A 16,838-nucleotide genomic window follows, 5' to 3' on the forward strand; every position below is an offset into this window, starting at 1 on the left:
TTGTTCACTTGGCTTGATGTGTGGGGTACACAGCCCGGTGTGAGCTTTTTTCCATCGGCAGCCATTTGTACCGCACACGAGCAGATGTGTCACTGACCAAAACAACAGCCTGCAAAAGATGTTTTTAAGATAAAATGTTGAGCTGTTGATGGTGGGTAAAATATTTTTATGAATCCAAGTTCTTATAGGTTATGTTTACATGCACAAAATTTTGTCAATCCGACTGAATTTAATCCGATTGAAGGTTGCGACAATACAGTTTACATACCGTAAACATTGCAATCTGTCAAAATAATTGGTGACTTTCACTAGGCGCAGACGGTACCCTTTTTTTTTTACATATTTGTACTTCAGAGGTACATATTGCTACCAAAGAGAATGTATATTAGTACCTCAAACAGACATATTGGTAAATGTATACATATCTGTACCTAAATAAATGACACATACAGTATTAGGACCTTTTCAAAGGGTACTGCCCTAGTGCCCCAATTTTTTTTGACTATTTTTCTGACCATTTTTAAATTGTTTTGATGCATTTCAAATACAGTTTTAGCCATATCAGCCCAAATTTTTTGAATGTATCCAGCTGGAAACATGGTTTCTGAAAATGACACATGGGTAGTTTTTATTTCCTTTATTTAACCAGGAAAATCACATTGAGATATTTCTATCTCTTCTAGGGATGCACCGATACTGGTATCGGGTATCGGCCTCGATACCACATTTTCTAAAGTACTCGTACTCGTTAAAAGTCCCCCGATACCTGGAATCGATACCACGGTCTGAGAAATGTCTACGTTTGAGCGGCGTGTAAGGGGTTAATGCCTCTTGTGTTGTCCAAAGAGGCAGAGTTTACAACAAACTGGAAAACTAGTCCTTTGTTTTTTTGTTAAATTATATTACCAAAGCTGTTACCTGTAAATTTAAATCATGTTTTTTATTAAGTACTCTGTATCGGTATCGGCAAGTACTGAAATGCAAGTACTCGTACTCGTACTCGTATTCCAAAAAAGTGGTATCGGTGCATCCCTAATCTCTTCTTCCAGTGAGACCTGGTCAAGACGACGACACATTGAGTTTCATACAAAAAGAATACAATAAGACAACACACAATTTACAACAATCACATCATGAATAAACTAAGACAAGAACGCAAATAAAGCAAATCAATTAAAATAATTGCAAGTATCTATTAAAACATTTTGTAAAAGACGTTTAAAAGTGCTTAGGGTTGGATGCCATTTTCTTGCCCAAAGGAATAAACATGTTGACTCTAAAGAAGGATCTTTACCACATTATCTAATGATCTCTCTATTTTCTTACCCAATAACCAGCAAAGCCTATTAGTTGCCCATTTCATTAACATGATGTAATCATCTCATGGCCCACAGCCCAAGAACTTCCCCAAACTACACTGAGACCTTTTCAATTAACGCTCACTTCGACAAATGCATTTGATGAATGCGATATCGAATTTGTTATTTTGCACTCTTGCATCACTTTTACCGAATGGCTGTCTGCAGAAATCCCAGTGCTGGTCAAGTTAGTGACGCACTTCAAGCTCTTTTGCGAGAGTCAATTATTTAGCATTCAGGCTGATGCAACTTCTGCTTCTGGCTTTGTAACTCACTGCATCAAGAGTCGATGCCTGCAAACCAGCGGTTTATTATTTTTTGAGCTTTCTAAACCAGATTCACTCTGGTTTTGTAATTTCTACATTCAAGTTTTTTTACGTTTAAATGTGTCTCAGTTTGAAAAAGTCATATTATTACCATGTATTACTTGAACTACGTATGTGACCCCTAAAAGTATGACCAGTCAATATTAAATATATCAAGTTTATATTTTCACACAATGTTCTTTACATTATGTAGGATAATTTTATGTAAAAAACAGTAAATCACAAAAAATGACTTTGAACTGGATTTTCATAGGCACATACGTTTTTATAAAAGCTTAGAAAATGAGTGTGACCTTCATCTAATGTTAATGAATCCAAATATTATGTATGGGAGTAATTACTAAAGCATAATACATGCCCAAATCATCTACGTGTAAAGATTTTTTAATAACTTCTATGCAAATGGACTTTTTAAAAATGTGCTCTTGTCTAAGAACATACAGTGAAGACAGGTTTAAAGAAATACTCCAGCCAAATATCAAAATTACCACATGATTTACTCGCCCTCAAAAATGACTTTAAAGTCCAAAAAAGTGCATCTTTCACAGACGTAAACCACAAGGGGTTAATAAAGGTCTTCTGCGAGTAATTGATGTGATATTGTAAGAAAAATATCCATATTTTAAACTTTATAATAACTAGCTTCCGCTAACAATGCCATCTTGGGCCCAATTAACTGCACAATGTATCCATGGCAACCAACGCTGACTACCCTAATGCTGAGTTTACACCAGCCACGGTAGAGGCGTCATGCGCGAGTGATTTCAATGTAAAGTCAATGTAAAGATTCATTGACGCGCGTCTGGAGGTCTTCCGGCGCGAATGAGGCGATTAGCGCATCGCATTTAGCGTTGTGCGGGAAACGCGAGAGTCGAAAACTTTGGTGGAAAAACACGCAGGGTTAACCAATCAGAAACTTGCTCTGGTAGTGACGTGATTACAGATAGCGGAGTCCCAGAAGCCCCTCCCATGATGTGAATTTCCGCGTGAATGTCTCGATTACTGGAATTTCACGCATGGCTTTCATAAAACTCAAAAATGTTCAAGCGGCAAACTAGAAGTGGTACGAATTTGACGGCTCAAACGTGGCTCGTGTGAACCCACAGTAAAGCTGTTTTTGAATCGAGTCCAAGATGGTGTCTTTACTGGAAGCTACCTATTATAGTTTATAAAGTTTAAAATTTTGATATTTTTCTTAAAATATTGCATGAATTACTCGCAGAAGACCTTTATTAACCCATTAGATTACCTTTGTGAAGCAGTAATGCACTTTTTGGGGTTTAAAGTCAGAAGTTGTTACAAGCAAGGACATTTACTAAATCATTTTAAATGTGCTTGTCTGAAAAGTGAATGACATGTCATGTGTATCTCGGATTGCTTGAGGGTGAGTAAATCATGAGGTAATTTTGATATTTTGCTGGAGTATCCCTTTAAAAACCAAAAAGCACATTTGATAGACCTAATTGCTAAACCAATTTCGGATTGGGCTATATCACATGCTGTATCTTTTGTGTTACTTTAAAAAATATGGGTTCAAAATATTACCCTAAAATTATAAGACCCAAAATTTTTAATTAACTTCTGCATGACAATACTTGCACAAAAATGCTATTCACAAATAAATACAAGCATGCCCACAGTGCTTGTGACTGTGCTGGCAGTATCTATTTGAGCTTTAGGGTAGTGTTTTTCAGTGTGTAGTGTATAGTGAGCAGTACAGTTACTTTATGTCTAAGACAGCACAGGGGAGCGGTGACAGACAGCAGCGCTCATGCATAAATGCAAGTGAGAGTGCACAGATTGGATTTAAAGAAAGTGTGTGAGGTGCTTGAAAACATCTTCCTTCTTTGCATTTCACACCCTTTTCAGAATGATTTTTAAGGGGGCATAGCATAAAAATCTGACTTTTTTCATGTTTAAGTGCTATAATTGGGTCCCCAGTGCTTTTATCAACCTAGAAAATGTGAAAAAGAATAGCCCAGTAACTTAGTTTTGGTAAACCATTCTCTGCAAGCATGTAAAAAATAGGTGATTAAAATTTGGCTCCCTTGTGATGTCAGAAGGGGATCTTATTATAATAATACCGTCCCTTAATTTGCAAATATCCAACCACGGCACTGCAATTTAGATCAGCTCATTTGCATTTTAAAGAACACACCCAATATGGCACATTTTTGCTCGCACCTACAAAGTGCCAATTTTAACATGTTATAATAAATTATTTATATGGTATTTTGAGTTAAAACTGCACAAACGCACTCTGGGGACACTAAAGATTTATTTGACATCTTAAAAAGTCTTGTGAAATGTCCTCTTAAAAGTAATTTTTTTACAAAAATATAAAAATTCTTAAAATATAGAGATAACGTATATCAGCTTTTTCTACAAATATACCCTTATGACTGGTTTTGTGGTCCTGGGTCACTAACAAATAAGCTTAATTATACTAACTTTTCCCGTTGGTTAATCTATATTTTATGTATATTTATTCATTTATGGTTTTCATCACCTGGCCGTCTGTTTTATAAGATGCATGATCATTTTTCCCTTTGTATGTAAACACTATAACCCACATTAATTTTAAATCATTCGCTCAGAACTGAAGCATCATTAGTAACTGCCTCTAAAACCCTCAAATGTTCTCATTTTGATGTATAATTTACGCCACTGGGGTGGAAAACCAAACAAGACAAGGTCTAAAACCAGGGAGGGTGTGTTTTATCTTATCTCACATGCTTTTACCCCAAACCTCCAGAGGGTATTAGCATCCATTGACATGGGCTTTATGTCCAACCAGTGTGGGTTAATGGGGTTGTAGCTCAGGGGCTTTTGTGTCTTTATTACAAAACAGCAGATTTAGGCCCTCTCCTGCATTACGTTTTCCATAGCAAGTAGGTTGTTTTCTGTTTTAGATTTTTAAATCATGCTTTTGTCTAATACTTGTGCATTTTTAATTAAAAAAAATATATATATTCTTAATTTTTAAAATAAAATCATGTTGATCTCTCGCCACTTTTAAAGCGTAACTAAACCCATGGTCAGAGCCTGACTCCACCCACTGGCAATATTTGAAAAATGCAAGAAAAGTGGGCAGATCCCAACGGAGATAGAGGGGACGAACTAAGCTCGTACCAAGTGTATGGTAAGATCGTAACAAGGGCGTGGTGAGCTTGAACCTGCTTACGTCACGAGTCATTTTTTTGGACCCAACATCCAATGGGAAAATTCAACTGCAGTAGCCACCGTTCAACCTGAAGAGGGCAGCACTCAGACGTTTTTACACCATATATTGCAGTATTGAAACACTTTATATCCAAATGTCAAAAAAAAATACTAAAGTCAATGAACAGCACTAATAAAGCATCATTCTTACAGATCATTAACTAAAAAAAATTGGTTGGTTTAGGGTTTAGTTACTCTTTAAAGACCCTGCATAACTACTTCACAAACTGAGACCACAACACCAACTATATACACATATACACAAACATTTTACCAAAATTCTTATGAACAATGTAATAGAAAGATTATTATGAAACTCTTTAACATGTTTTTGATGATATGTGTTATATGATATTGTTATAATTTTTTGGATTCAATGATGCGTATTCTGTTCATTTATATAAATGCTGACTGATGAAATGTTTATCGGAGATTATTATAATTTAAGACGTTTTTGCTTTGATTTAATGGCAGAAATTATTCATGAATTTGTTAATTTACGATCTAATGAATATGATCTAATGGTTTAAAATATGAGGTCATATTGATAAAGCCCCACCCACTTACAGTCCTGCATTACCATAGTTTCCACCCTCATCGAGTTGTACTCTGTCCACTAGCTACTATTATCTCAGACTGTAATAATCAGATCTAATTTAACTGAAAGTGCGCACTGTTTGTTTGTAAGGGAGTGAGGAGCTGTAGCTTATTTGCATTTAAAGGTACAGACATTAAAACAGGGCGTTAATGCTCCCACCCAAATAGGGGCATTTTGGACATCCTTTAATAAATAATCTGTGGGGTATTTTGAGCTGAAACTTCACAGACACATTCTGAGCACACCTGAGACTTATATAACATCTTGTAAAAAGGCCTTAATAGGTGCCCTTTAAATGCACTATGTAATATTTTTTGGTAATAAAATAAACCTAAGTGAGCAATAACCTTTAAAATGATATACTGTATATAATAATGATAAGGCAATAATAATTGTTTCAAGTAAAGTATCAAATTTATTCAACAAAAACATTAAAATATATGTAATTAAAACCAACATTATGTATTATAACAATTACCTGAAGAGGGCGCCTGACCTGGCGATGGTTTAACTTTCATTTTAGATCGATAACATGCAAACGACATTTAAGTCCACTTAATGTTTAATGTTTGTCTACTTTTTTACAGTCTAAATGATACGGCCACTGTAATTCTTGAGCAAGAACATTTTGATTAAACTGCTGAAACACTCCACACATTAATCATTAACAGTCAAAATACAATGCGCCTCAGTCCTCCAATACGAATTCCCAAACTAAAATGTTTAAAACCTGAACAAAAAAGCATACGCATTAAAAGACAGAATAATATAATGCACTGTAAAAGGTTTTGCCACGAACTCACTTATGCTGATACAGCTTTTCAACTCAACGAGAAATTGTTGCGTGAGATCTCTAGAAATAACTCTTCAGGATGTCAACCCTGCTGCTTCTGCAGGCTATGTTGACTTTCTTCTCTCTTATGAGATTACATAACAGCACTTTCTTCAGTCCACCTCCATCAGTAGTATGTACCCAAATCCCACATCCACCCACAGCGTTTCTCTGAAATCCCAGCATGCACTGGGACTGGAGTACCCTCGCGGGCCTGACTGAAGTGCACCGGTTGAGTCCCATAAAGTTTTCATGCTGGGATTATTGAAGCTTGGATGCTGAAACAGGCGAGTGTGTTTTATAAATAGCACATTTATTTCAGGAAGAGCGATGAAAAGGGGACATTTTTGCTTCTCCTTTAAATCCAATTCTTTTGATCACTTATCCAATAAGGTGTGGTGTAATAATGCTTAATGTTAATGTGAAATCATAATTAGCCCTATTAACCTGCCTAATGCACGATCCTAGTTTTGTTGTGCGTTATTATCATTAGTGCACATTTTATCAATTATATGAAATGTTGTTATCTTTCATCAAAATGCAATAACTTCCTCCGCCTATGATATCACCATTGCCATGTGGGTTTTTGGTTAATGGTAACTAATAGGCACATTGCTATTTACGCATTGTTTTATTCTACTGTTGTTTGTTATTCGCATTAGTCTTTGACCTTACACAATTAAAATGGATTGCAAACAACATTTCATGTTGGTTTTAAAGCACAGGTCACTGGGTTGGTCCCGACCAGGAACATTTGCAGTATCCGCAAGACACTTATATCCAAAGCAACTCATTTACCTTACGACATTGCCACTGCAAATAGTAACGAAAGACTAATTAGTAATAATGAAGCACGATCAAAAAGCATGGCCAAAAACGTTCTCTTTTCAGTCAAATGAAAGGATGCATATAGCTGGAGGCAGGTGGGCTTATATTCTGGTGAGTAGCCCAGACAGTAAAGCATTAGGGCTTGAGTTTGTATGATAAATGCGTGCACCAGAACTTGGCTGTTGGCTTTCGGCTGGACCCGGCTCAGATCCATTTAACACGACACCGTGGGGGACCTGAGGTCTGCTGTGCTCAGATGGATGTGTATACAGTATGTGTATAAGAACACAGAATGGGGTAAAGTCATAGGGTTCTTATTTTAGTCTCTCGCCTTGAATTTAGTAGGGAAGTGTTGGCATTACAAATCTACACACAAGGATGTGCATCTACACGGTGTGCAAACACGAAAATGACATAAGCACTCAACTAATGTGGGTGATTCTCACAAAATCCAGACTTAGAAGGTGTCCAGCATCAGATTTTTTTTAAAAGCCATTGAAACCAATTTTTTGCACATATAAGATTAAGGTCTGAATTTACTATAACCATTATTTTTAGAGGATTTAAAAAATATTTCCTATAGAATTATTTAAATTTTTTAGATTATCATTATAAAAAATTATCATTACCGCAACATAATATTACATTAAATATATGCATTTACAAACTCATGTTTCGGTAATGAGAACTAAAAAGTTGTCTAGGTACTATGACAAACAAACCTTTTTGAAAATGTTAGTTGCTTGAGGGCTTAAACAATGATCGAAAATTGTTGCGGAGGATGAGAAAATTTTTCTTGGGCACATTTATATTCCTTATTATTGTCTCTACATTTATCAATGATCACCAAATACCACATGTTGCTTTACTGTTAATGTTTATAATATAACATGAAGCTTTTAATTTTTTAGATTTTTTAATTATAAATATTTCCATGTCAAAGAACCCAAATACAGTCATGGACACGTTGCGGTAATGAAAATTTCCCCCTTAAATGTGGAAAAAACAACGAAATTGGTTTGTATGATGTCATTTGAAATCATGTAGAAAATAGTACATGAAGAGATGTTTGTAACGGTATGCTTCTTATTTTGATATTCTTACTTTGCATTTACTTTTTTATCAAAATGTTTCATGACACCTCATAAGTCTAATTTCGCGAGAATCACCCATGTACATGACTCGGATCATAAACCAATAAACAAATAGGACAAGACTTTGGTAACACTTTACAATAAGGTTGTATTTATTAACAATTACTGTAATTAATGCATTAGCTAACATAAACTATCATTGAACTATACTTCTACAGCATTTAATATTCTTAGTTCAAGTTCATTTTAGCATTTACTAATAAATTAGTAATTTTTCAAAAAGGTTGCCAGCCAGCTCCAGATTTTTTTTTATATTTTCACAAAAGTTTAATGCCTTCCAGAAATTTCCTCTTTAAATATGTAAACAAATAATATATCAAATGAAAGAACAGACACTGTTTTATCTTAATTAGTTCTCTTTTTATAACCTCTCAAAAATGTGTAGGTTTCTTCAAAAATAATTTTTTTTTAAACAAAAAGCTGAGATAAATGGATTTTTGTAAAGGAATTTAGTTTGAAATCAGATTAAGAGGATGATCAAAACATACACAGATTTTTTTCTTTAGTGTTTTTAAGTTGGGTAAGAAAGCCACCTGGTGGATAATATCGGAAATATGGATTGGCGTAAAAACTCGTCATTTGCAGGGAACGGTTTTCTCTTAATTGACGAGATAACTTGTCAATGGTAAGGAAAGAGTAAAAAAAAACATTTATCTGTTAACATTAGTTAATGCACGTCTCTCCTTTTGAACGATTTGCGATCACACTGCACGTTCCGCACCCATGCCCATCTCTGAAACCCGGCTGGGGTGCGATTAACCAAACCCTGCCTGGGCATGGTACAGAACGATCACACTAGTCAAGCGAACCAGGTTTTGGGGGTCAAATGCACCCGGGCATGGTTTGGGGTGGATAGTGTAATGCACCTTTATTTTTAGGAGTGTACATCAAAAATGACAATGCAATAGGTTGTTAGTTTTGCCAGAAAATCTTTCAAAAACTTATATTTAGCAGATACTTGGTATGAAGAAATGTGAAAGCTGGAAATGTGACGCTCGTTATCATGTTTGAAAGATTCGCTTACAATGCAATGCTAGTTAATTTACAGGCTGAGCCCAAAAGAGGAGGAATTATGATAATGTCGATCTTGTCTATCACCAATCCCAGGAAGTAAACTGCTGCCTAAAATCCTTGTGTTGGTTGTAGTCCAAGAAAACAGATTTACTTTGGAGACAGTAACTCGCGTAATCATTTACTTTGGGGTTTGTATCTTTTACATATGATTAACATGTACTAATACACACTTACACACAAGTCTGTCTTGTAAAAGTGATCATCAATCTGAATGAGTAATGGGTAAATAAATAAGTAATGTTTATGTGAAAGTGAAACCTAAGTTTACCCTACATTAGCAGTATAAGTATGAAAAATGAGAGCTTGCCTTTGTGGATGCCCGTGTTGTTTTGACATCAATCGTGTCACGTTTCAATTCACTCGCATTAAGGGGAGTTTTCCAGCGCATCCTCTTAGCATGACAAAACATTGGGATTTTTTCCCAGCAAATGGTCAGTGTAGGATTACCTTTCAACTTTTATTGAAAGAGAAGAGTTTTCCTAATCGGGAACGTTATGGGAAACTTCAGGCCACTGTGCTGCCCGACACAAGCACAAGGAAATCCAATTCCCTGATTTGCATTCCAATCTGATACAGGCATCAAAGACCTGTGAAGAAAAACAATAATTTAGTCCCAGTATCGGCTGAAGGAGAAAATTGTAGATCATTAATTATAGATCCCAGTTCTTCATGACTCCCCTCCCTCCCTTTTAATTGCAAAACATTTGGACTTTGTTGGTATAATTATCTGGTAATTATCAGAGATAGATTACAAACATTTGGAGTTGTTTCAAATCAGGCTAATTTGAATAAATTTTCCTTTTGGTTTTGGGTAATTTTCCAATTATGTAATGTGTCATCATTTTGTCATAGTGTTAACTGCTACATTTCCTAATAATATGTTTCAGCCAGACAGGGTCTGCAATCTTCCCGACATCTCTTAATCATTCATTTAGTAAATGGTGCATGAATTTGCATGGCTGGATATTTTTTCATTGTAAAAACAAGTTATATTTATGCTATGATGTTTGAGTGAATTGGATTGTATGTAGTTTAGTTAAAGTAGCATTATGAACATTTAACATCATTGTTAAACTCACTGCATTTGATTTAAAGAGCACCAATTATATGATTCACGATTTAACATTTCTTTTCTTGTACTAAGTGTATATTAAGAACACTGAAAAATTTAATTTAATCAAAATTTTTTTAAATGTAGCTTAAATAAATTGATTGCAACCACTTACCTTAAAAAAATATTAAATTGAATGAATTATTATTTAATTTTTTTGTACATAATAATTCATTCATTACATTTATATAGCGCTTTTCTCAGTACTCAAAGCGCTTTACATATGAATGGGGAATCTCCTCAACCACCATGCAAAAGGTAAAAATCCCAAAGTAAACGATGAGGCAAGTTATCATTTCCAACTTAAATTTCTTTTCTTGGGCAGTTTACAGTTTAGTTAAGTTGGAAAAAATTATTTTAACAAATGAAATAAGAAGTATTTTTTTTTGTTAAGCAGGGTTGCTGCTTTCAAACAGTTTGTTACAGAAAAATGCATTAAACAAAAATACAGTAATAAAGCAATAAGCCCCAAGAAGCAGTGTTACCAGTGCATTTTATACCAACTAAGGGGCGTCCGCTTCGCTTCGTTCCTAAAACCCCCTTAGCTGTTATAAAATGCACTGTAACACCACTGCTTTGCGGGGCTTATTGCTTTTATAAAACGGTAACTTCATATGCATAGCAGGATTTCCTAAAATAAAACACAGCAAAAAAGTTGTAATTATAATAGTACACATATTACTCTTCCGCCAAACAAAGTAGTTCCTCAGAATCAAACAAAAAAACCTGTTTCATTCTACCTTCATTTGTTCTCTTATCACCTCTCAAATGTTCAGCTAAAAGCTGAGATAATACAATTTCTGTGAAGAACTTTTATAAGAGATCAGATTCAGAGCCATGATCAAAACTTACACTGTGTTTTTAGTGGTGCATATTTATTTATTATTATTTATTTATTTATTGACATTTGTCTGGATATCGCCATTAATTGTGCAATTGTAGATAAATAAAAAATATGATTAAAGATTGTGGTGTTTATTTTCATAAATCATACGCAGCAACAGTGGCGCAGTGATACTTATGTAATGCGGTCCGAACAGTGGGGTTACCGGGGTATTTTATCACGGCTTAGAACGTGTTTCAACCAATCAGAATAAGGGCCAGAACGTGCCGTTTTATAATAATGTTTTTAAGTCAAGTCAATACATTTTTTTGTTATTTCAACCCTATAGCTGTGCAGTACAAAGTAAAATAAGACAACATTTCTCCAGAACCATTGACCTAGGAGGAGGGAGGGAGTGGGGAGCAGAGTCACCAAGCCTACAGAAGAAGATAGATTAAGGATGGATGCAGTAGATCCATGCCACAGTCTCTTCTGATTGATGTTTATGAAGGTGTTATGGCACTAATGGTTTCTTTTGATGAGTCTCTATATGGGAAGCGGGAGCTTTGACATGTCAGCGAGTCAGCGACAGACTCTTACACTGATTGGTGTTGCTATAACTCATATGTACAGGAGACGAGCAAGGAAAATAAAGTAGAGGGCACGCTACTTCTTATGCATCATGAAACAGCACAGACTAACCCATGCCGGTCAGGACACTTTAATATTGCATGCAGTACTTTGCTGATGTAATGTCTTTTTGTGAAACACTTAACATGCACTTTCATTAGTTGCATTAGTTTTCTTTTAAAGCTAATATGGGATCATTTGTCATGTGCTAAAGGGGTCGTATTATAAAGAATCAAATTTCATGTTTTGAGATAAAAGAGCTTTAATGTACTTTGTAAGCTTTACAGAGTAGAACTCCAAACTAATTTCACTTGGAGTATATTTAATTTTATGACACGCTGATTGATTTCTCAAAGTAATCGCAATTTGCTGAGACCCCCCCAAATACCTTGAAATTATGAATAAAAATATTTTATATCAATCAAAAGTTAAAAGTTAAATTAAAGAAACTAAAATGTTTTTTTTTTGTTACACTTTACAATACGGTTGAATTTGTTAACATAGGTGCAATATAATATTCAACATTTATTAATCTTTGTTAATGGTGTGTGTTCGTGCATGCATATGTTATTTAAAGAGTGGGGGGGGGTTAAGCTATTTCATGCATTCTGACTTATTAACACTCTTTAAGGGTTGGATTCCACAAAAAAAGCAGTTGGACATGTCACAGAGTATTTCTGTGCAGAAATAAAATATTTATACATAATTATTATGCTTTATTTTTTATGGGCAATTTCAGTGCAGGAAGTACAGTGGAAGTCCTTATATGGGCACTTTAACTGGAATAGCGCACACGCACACCAACCAAGAGCTGACACGAAATCAACCTCAACGAAGAATTGTGTTGTTGTTTGTGAGGGAAATTTAAGTTGTTTGGCTTTCCAAAGAACCCAGGATTATGGAAACAATGGATGTATTTTTTTTATCTAGGGTAGCAGCGGAGTTGTGCTTAAATCGATCTAATGAAGTGAATAGTGACTTAGTGGGCACAACTTTTTTGGTAATGAATTGTGCTGAATGAACACAATCAATTGCCAATCTTAATAAATAGAGAATATAAACTTAAGCACATTAATATTTGAGTTACTTTTTAAAAAAAATAATGCAAGTTACTTTTTAGTTTATTTAGTTTGATAAAAAAATAATGCGCTGAATTAAACTGAACGTAGTCACATAGAATTACGCACTCTATGTGTGCGCAGAAACAGAGATAGCAGGCCAGAGCTTGACATTTTTGCAATGGGAATATGCAATTTCTGAATGCAGAACTTCTCAGTCATAAAAAACACCTGCAAGGCCTGAAAGAGGTCAAGCCCCAGCCAAGTAAGAAAAAGTAATGCAAAAGTAACGCAAAAGTAACGCAAGTATTACTTCCCATGAAAATTAACTAATTAACGCAATCAGGATATAGTGGAGTAACTTAAAGGGGACGTTCCACAAGACGTTTTTAAGATATTAAATAAATCTTTGATGTCCCCAGAGTACATATGTGAAGTTTTAGCTCAAAATACCATATAGGTAATTTATTGTGGCATGTTAAAATAGGCACTTTATGGAACCGTTTTTGTGTGTATCCCTTTAAATCCAAATGAGCTGCTCAGGTGGGCGGAGTCTCTAGCGCTCGCGCTGTAGACATGACAGAGCATCAGGTAGATATTCTCACGAAAGAAGTTAGTAAGAGTTGTTCAGCATTATATAATTGAACAAGTTTAAAAAGTCAATCATCTGTTTTATGCATACTAAATACATGTTTATCAGCAGATGGGGAACATTGTGGAATAAAAATAAAGAAAGAAACATATCGTTTGCATTTAAAACATCATTACCCTCTATTGGAAAATGGCAAATGCTTCTGTGTTTCAAAAAAAAATATATATATAGTTGCACTTGATATAATACTCATCGTACTTGATTTGCTCCTCTCTAAATGTTTAGCTTTTGGTAACACATAAAATAATATGAAGTGAATATGGAGTTGGTTAAGTCGGTTTGAGTTTAGGGTGTAACACATCTCACTTTTAATTGGCCCTTAAATACAGCTAAGCCAGCTTTGGATCTGATCCACACACATAGACACTGTTCAAATATACTGTATGAAAAAAATACTTTACCATGGTAACAAGACAGCTTTGACCTTGATTTTCAGCCTGCATATCTATAAACTCAAGTGCAAATTTCTCAAAGTAAAACCTCACAGAATGATAAGCCAGATCCTATTCATATACACTGACAAAGAAAATGTGATGTCAGAGGCATCTGGATGAGTCTTGAAATGGATTTCAAACTGGAACCATTCCAGTTATTATTCATCATTTTTCACATCTTAAAGAGACAGTTAACCCAATTATAAAACTTTTGTTATTATTTACTCACCTTAATACTATTCAAAACCTGTATGACTGATTCTTCTGTGGAACAAAGAAAGAGACATTCTGCAGTGTATCCAAGCTGCTTTTGTTAACATACTAAATATACACGGTGTACAGTGGATATTATGCTTATAAGAAGACAAAAAACACCATAAGTCCACATCAGTTGCTATATTTCATGAAATAAGTAAGGTTCTTCATGAGAAACAGACAAGAATTTCTAGCTTCCAGATCTCATTTGCTTTTGGGCACATCAAATCTTGACGCATTAAATTAGCAATAGCATTGGCTTCATTGATATCAAAAAGTTATGCAATCCATATCCACCAATGAGATTTGAGGACTGCAGTGGGTTCCTGTTTCTAATATTAGAAAAATGTCTAAACCACCCAGCATAAACTGCCAGAAAAAAATGGCCAAAAATGGTCCTAAGTTGTCACTGGAGCAGTACCCTTTAAACATTTAGATAAAGATATATATTTGGTACCAATATGTACCTTTAGGGTACTAATATGCACTCTTTGGTACCAATATATACCTCTGAGGAACTAATATAAACTCTCAGAAGCGATTGAAGCGAATAAATCGCACTATTCGTGCGTAGTTGGATGCTTAAACATTTTGAGTTAAATTGATTCATTTGTGCATAAAATTTGTGTCATTCTCATGTGAAATTCAGATGCAAATACACTCAATTTTCCGGTTTTAGCTAGCTGTTAGTCTCAATATGTATTATATATAGCTTAAATTAAGCAAAGAGCGTTTTTTACAACTTACCAGATTATCCAACCTCCTCACTCACTTTCTTCCAAGCAAGATCCGTTTCTGTAGAAGTACGAAGATGTGTCGTACAGCTTCGGGTGTCCACATACCGCGACAATGATTTTGTTCCTCCATTGTTGTTTCATATTTCTGCCACCGCTCACTACTTCATAATCATGTCACTGCTAGAGCAGGCTCCTGATTGGTTAACGCAGGGCGAATATCCGTCAAAATTTCGCGTAAGTCACTTTACGTGCGTCAAACGCCCAAAACACTCAATTCGGTTTGGACACACCATTAGACTATAAAAAAAAGATGAACGACGCCCGTCCGCTCTCTTCCATTGGTGAAAAGTGAGCCGCTAGTGTCCTGATACGGGGCTGACATCTTGCGTCTGAAAAGATAATTGAAGTGTAATTAAATTGTTTAGTTGGTCTCAAGTCCCATTGAATAACATGGGGGAGGCGGGGTTTATGACCTATACTGGGACCAGTCACTGGGGGGCAATCGAGACGTTTTGGCTTCACTTTTCAGGGCTTGTGCGGCACGCTTGGTTTTTACCCAGAGCATGCTCGTCAATGTCACTTTTCACTCAGCCGTCCAATCACAGTGGATGAGGAGCGGGACAAATATCACAACAACCAACCGGCGCATTGTTCAACGACTGATTAACAAAACAGTAGTATCATAGCAACCAAAGCTCTAAGCTAAAAAAGGCAGGCAAACGCTTAAAGTTTATCATGGTGTTTTCAGCTGTGTTTGAATGCTTTGTTGTGCTCTGTTGTGATGCAGTATGTTTTTTATTTATTATTTAGCTTTTTTCTTTAGTTCATTGGTTCTGCCTGCTGTTCAAGTGCACAATTCAGTTATAGATGTATGTTGAGTCTTGTCAGGTCAATTTTCTTCCTTACATAATAACACAATTTGTTTAAACTAAATTAGCACATCCAGTTTTTAGCTTTTTGAGGTATTGCAGCAGTCTTGATTGTACGATTAAAGTTTCATTTCCTGTAATGACTTTCACTATTTGTTTTCCTTTTCGTCTAGTTATGGAAAATTGTTTTTCATTATACCATGACCTCTGTTCGTTACAATGCACTTCCTCTGCGGTCTGTTCGCAGTGCGTACAAAGGCAAATAATTAGTATCTATTTAGGAAGCTGCAGTCTAAAGGAGGCGTCCTGTTGAGAGGTAATTTTTCACGTAAATGAATAGCAGCTGGAACAGATGCCCTTGCGTTTGGAAAATATTTCATATAGATTTATCAGATTTGTGTTTTCATGCATTAGAAACATGAGCAAAATTATGTAGATTTGTACTGTTGTACAATGTCATAATGTGTGGGAACTTTATTTTGCTCCTAAGAGTTTTGGGAAAGTCAGGCATGAAATTTTAGAAAAGTCAGGCTTGAAATCTCGAACTAATTATGTTCAACTGAATTCTGGGCAGTAAGGTCCTTGAGGATGTACACATTAGAGTATGCCGCACAGGAATTAGTTTTATACTGAATATTATACAAATTACATTGGAATGATTAGTGAAAATTACATTTGCTTTACAAAATGAAGTGAGAATGCCTCGAATTGGTTAAGATTGTTCAGAAGACCAAAAGCACACCGCACACTGTTAAAAAAGTCGGTTCAACTTAAAGGAAAACACCACTGTTTTTCAATATTTTACTATGTTCTTACCTCAACATAGATGAATTAATACATACCTTTTTTCCATGCATGCACTTTTAATCTTTGTACA

General features: G+C 35.3%; 1 protein-coding gene across 1 annotated transcript in view; it reads left to right on the top strand.

The window, feature by feature from the left end:
- LOC135774533 (LHFPL tetraspan subfamily member 7 protein) overlaps positions 1-16,838 on the top strand; it is a 143,993-nt gene that overhangs the window by 12,216 nt on the left and 114,939 nt on the right. The window lies entirely within an intron of this gene.

This window comes from Paramisgurnus dabryanus, chromosome 5 (genome assembly GCF_030506205.2).
Source record: "Paramisgurnus dabryanus chromosome 5, PD_genome_1.1, whole genome shotgun sequence".
Taxonomy (NCBI): domain Eukaryota; kingdom Metazoa; phylum Chordata; class Actinopteri; order Cypriniformes; family Cobitidae; genus Paramisgurnus; species Paramisgurnus dabryanus.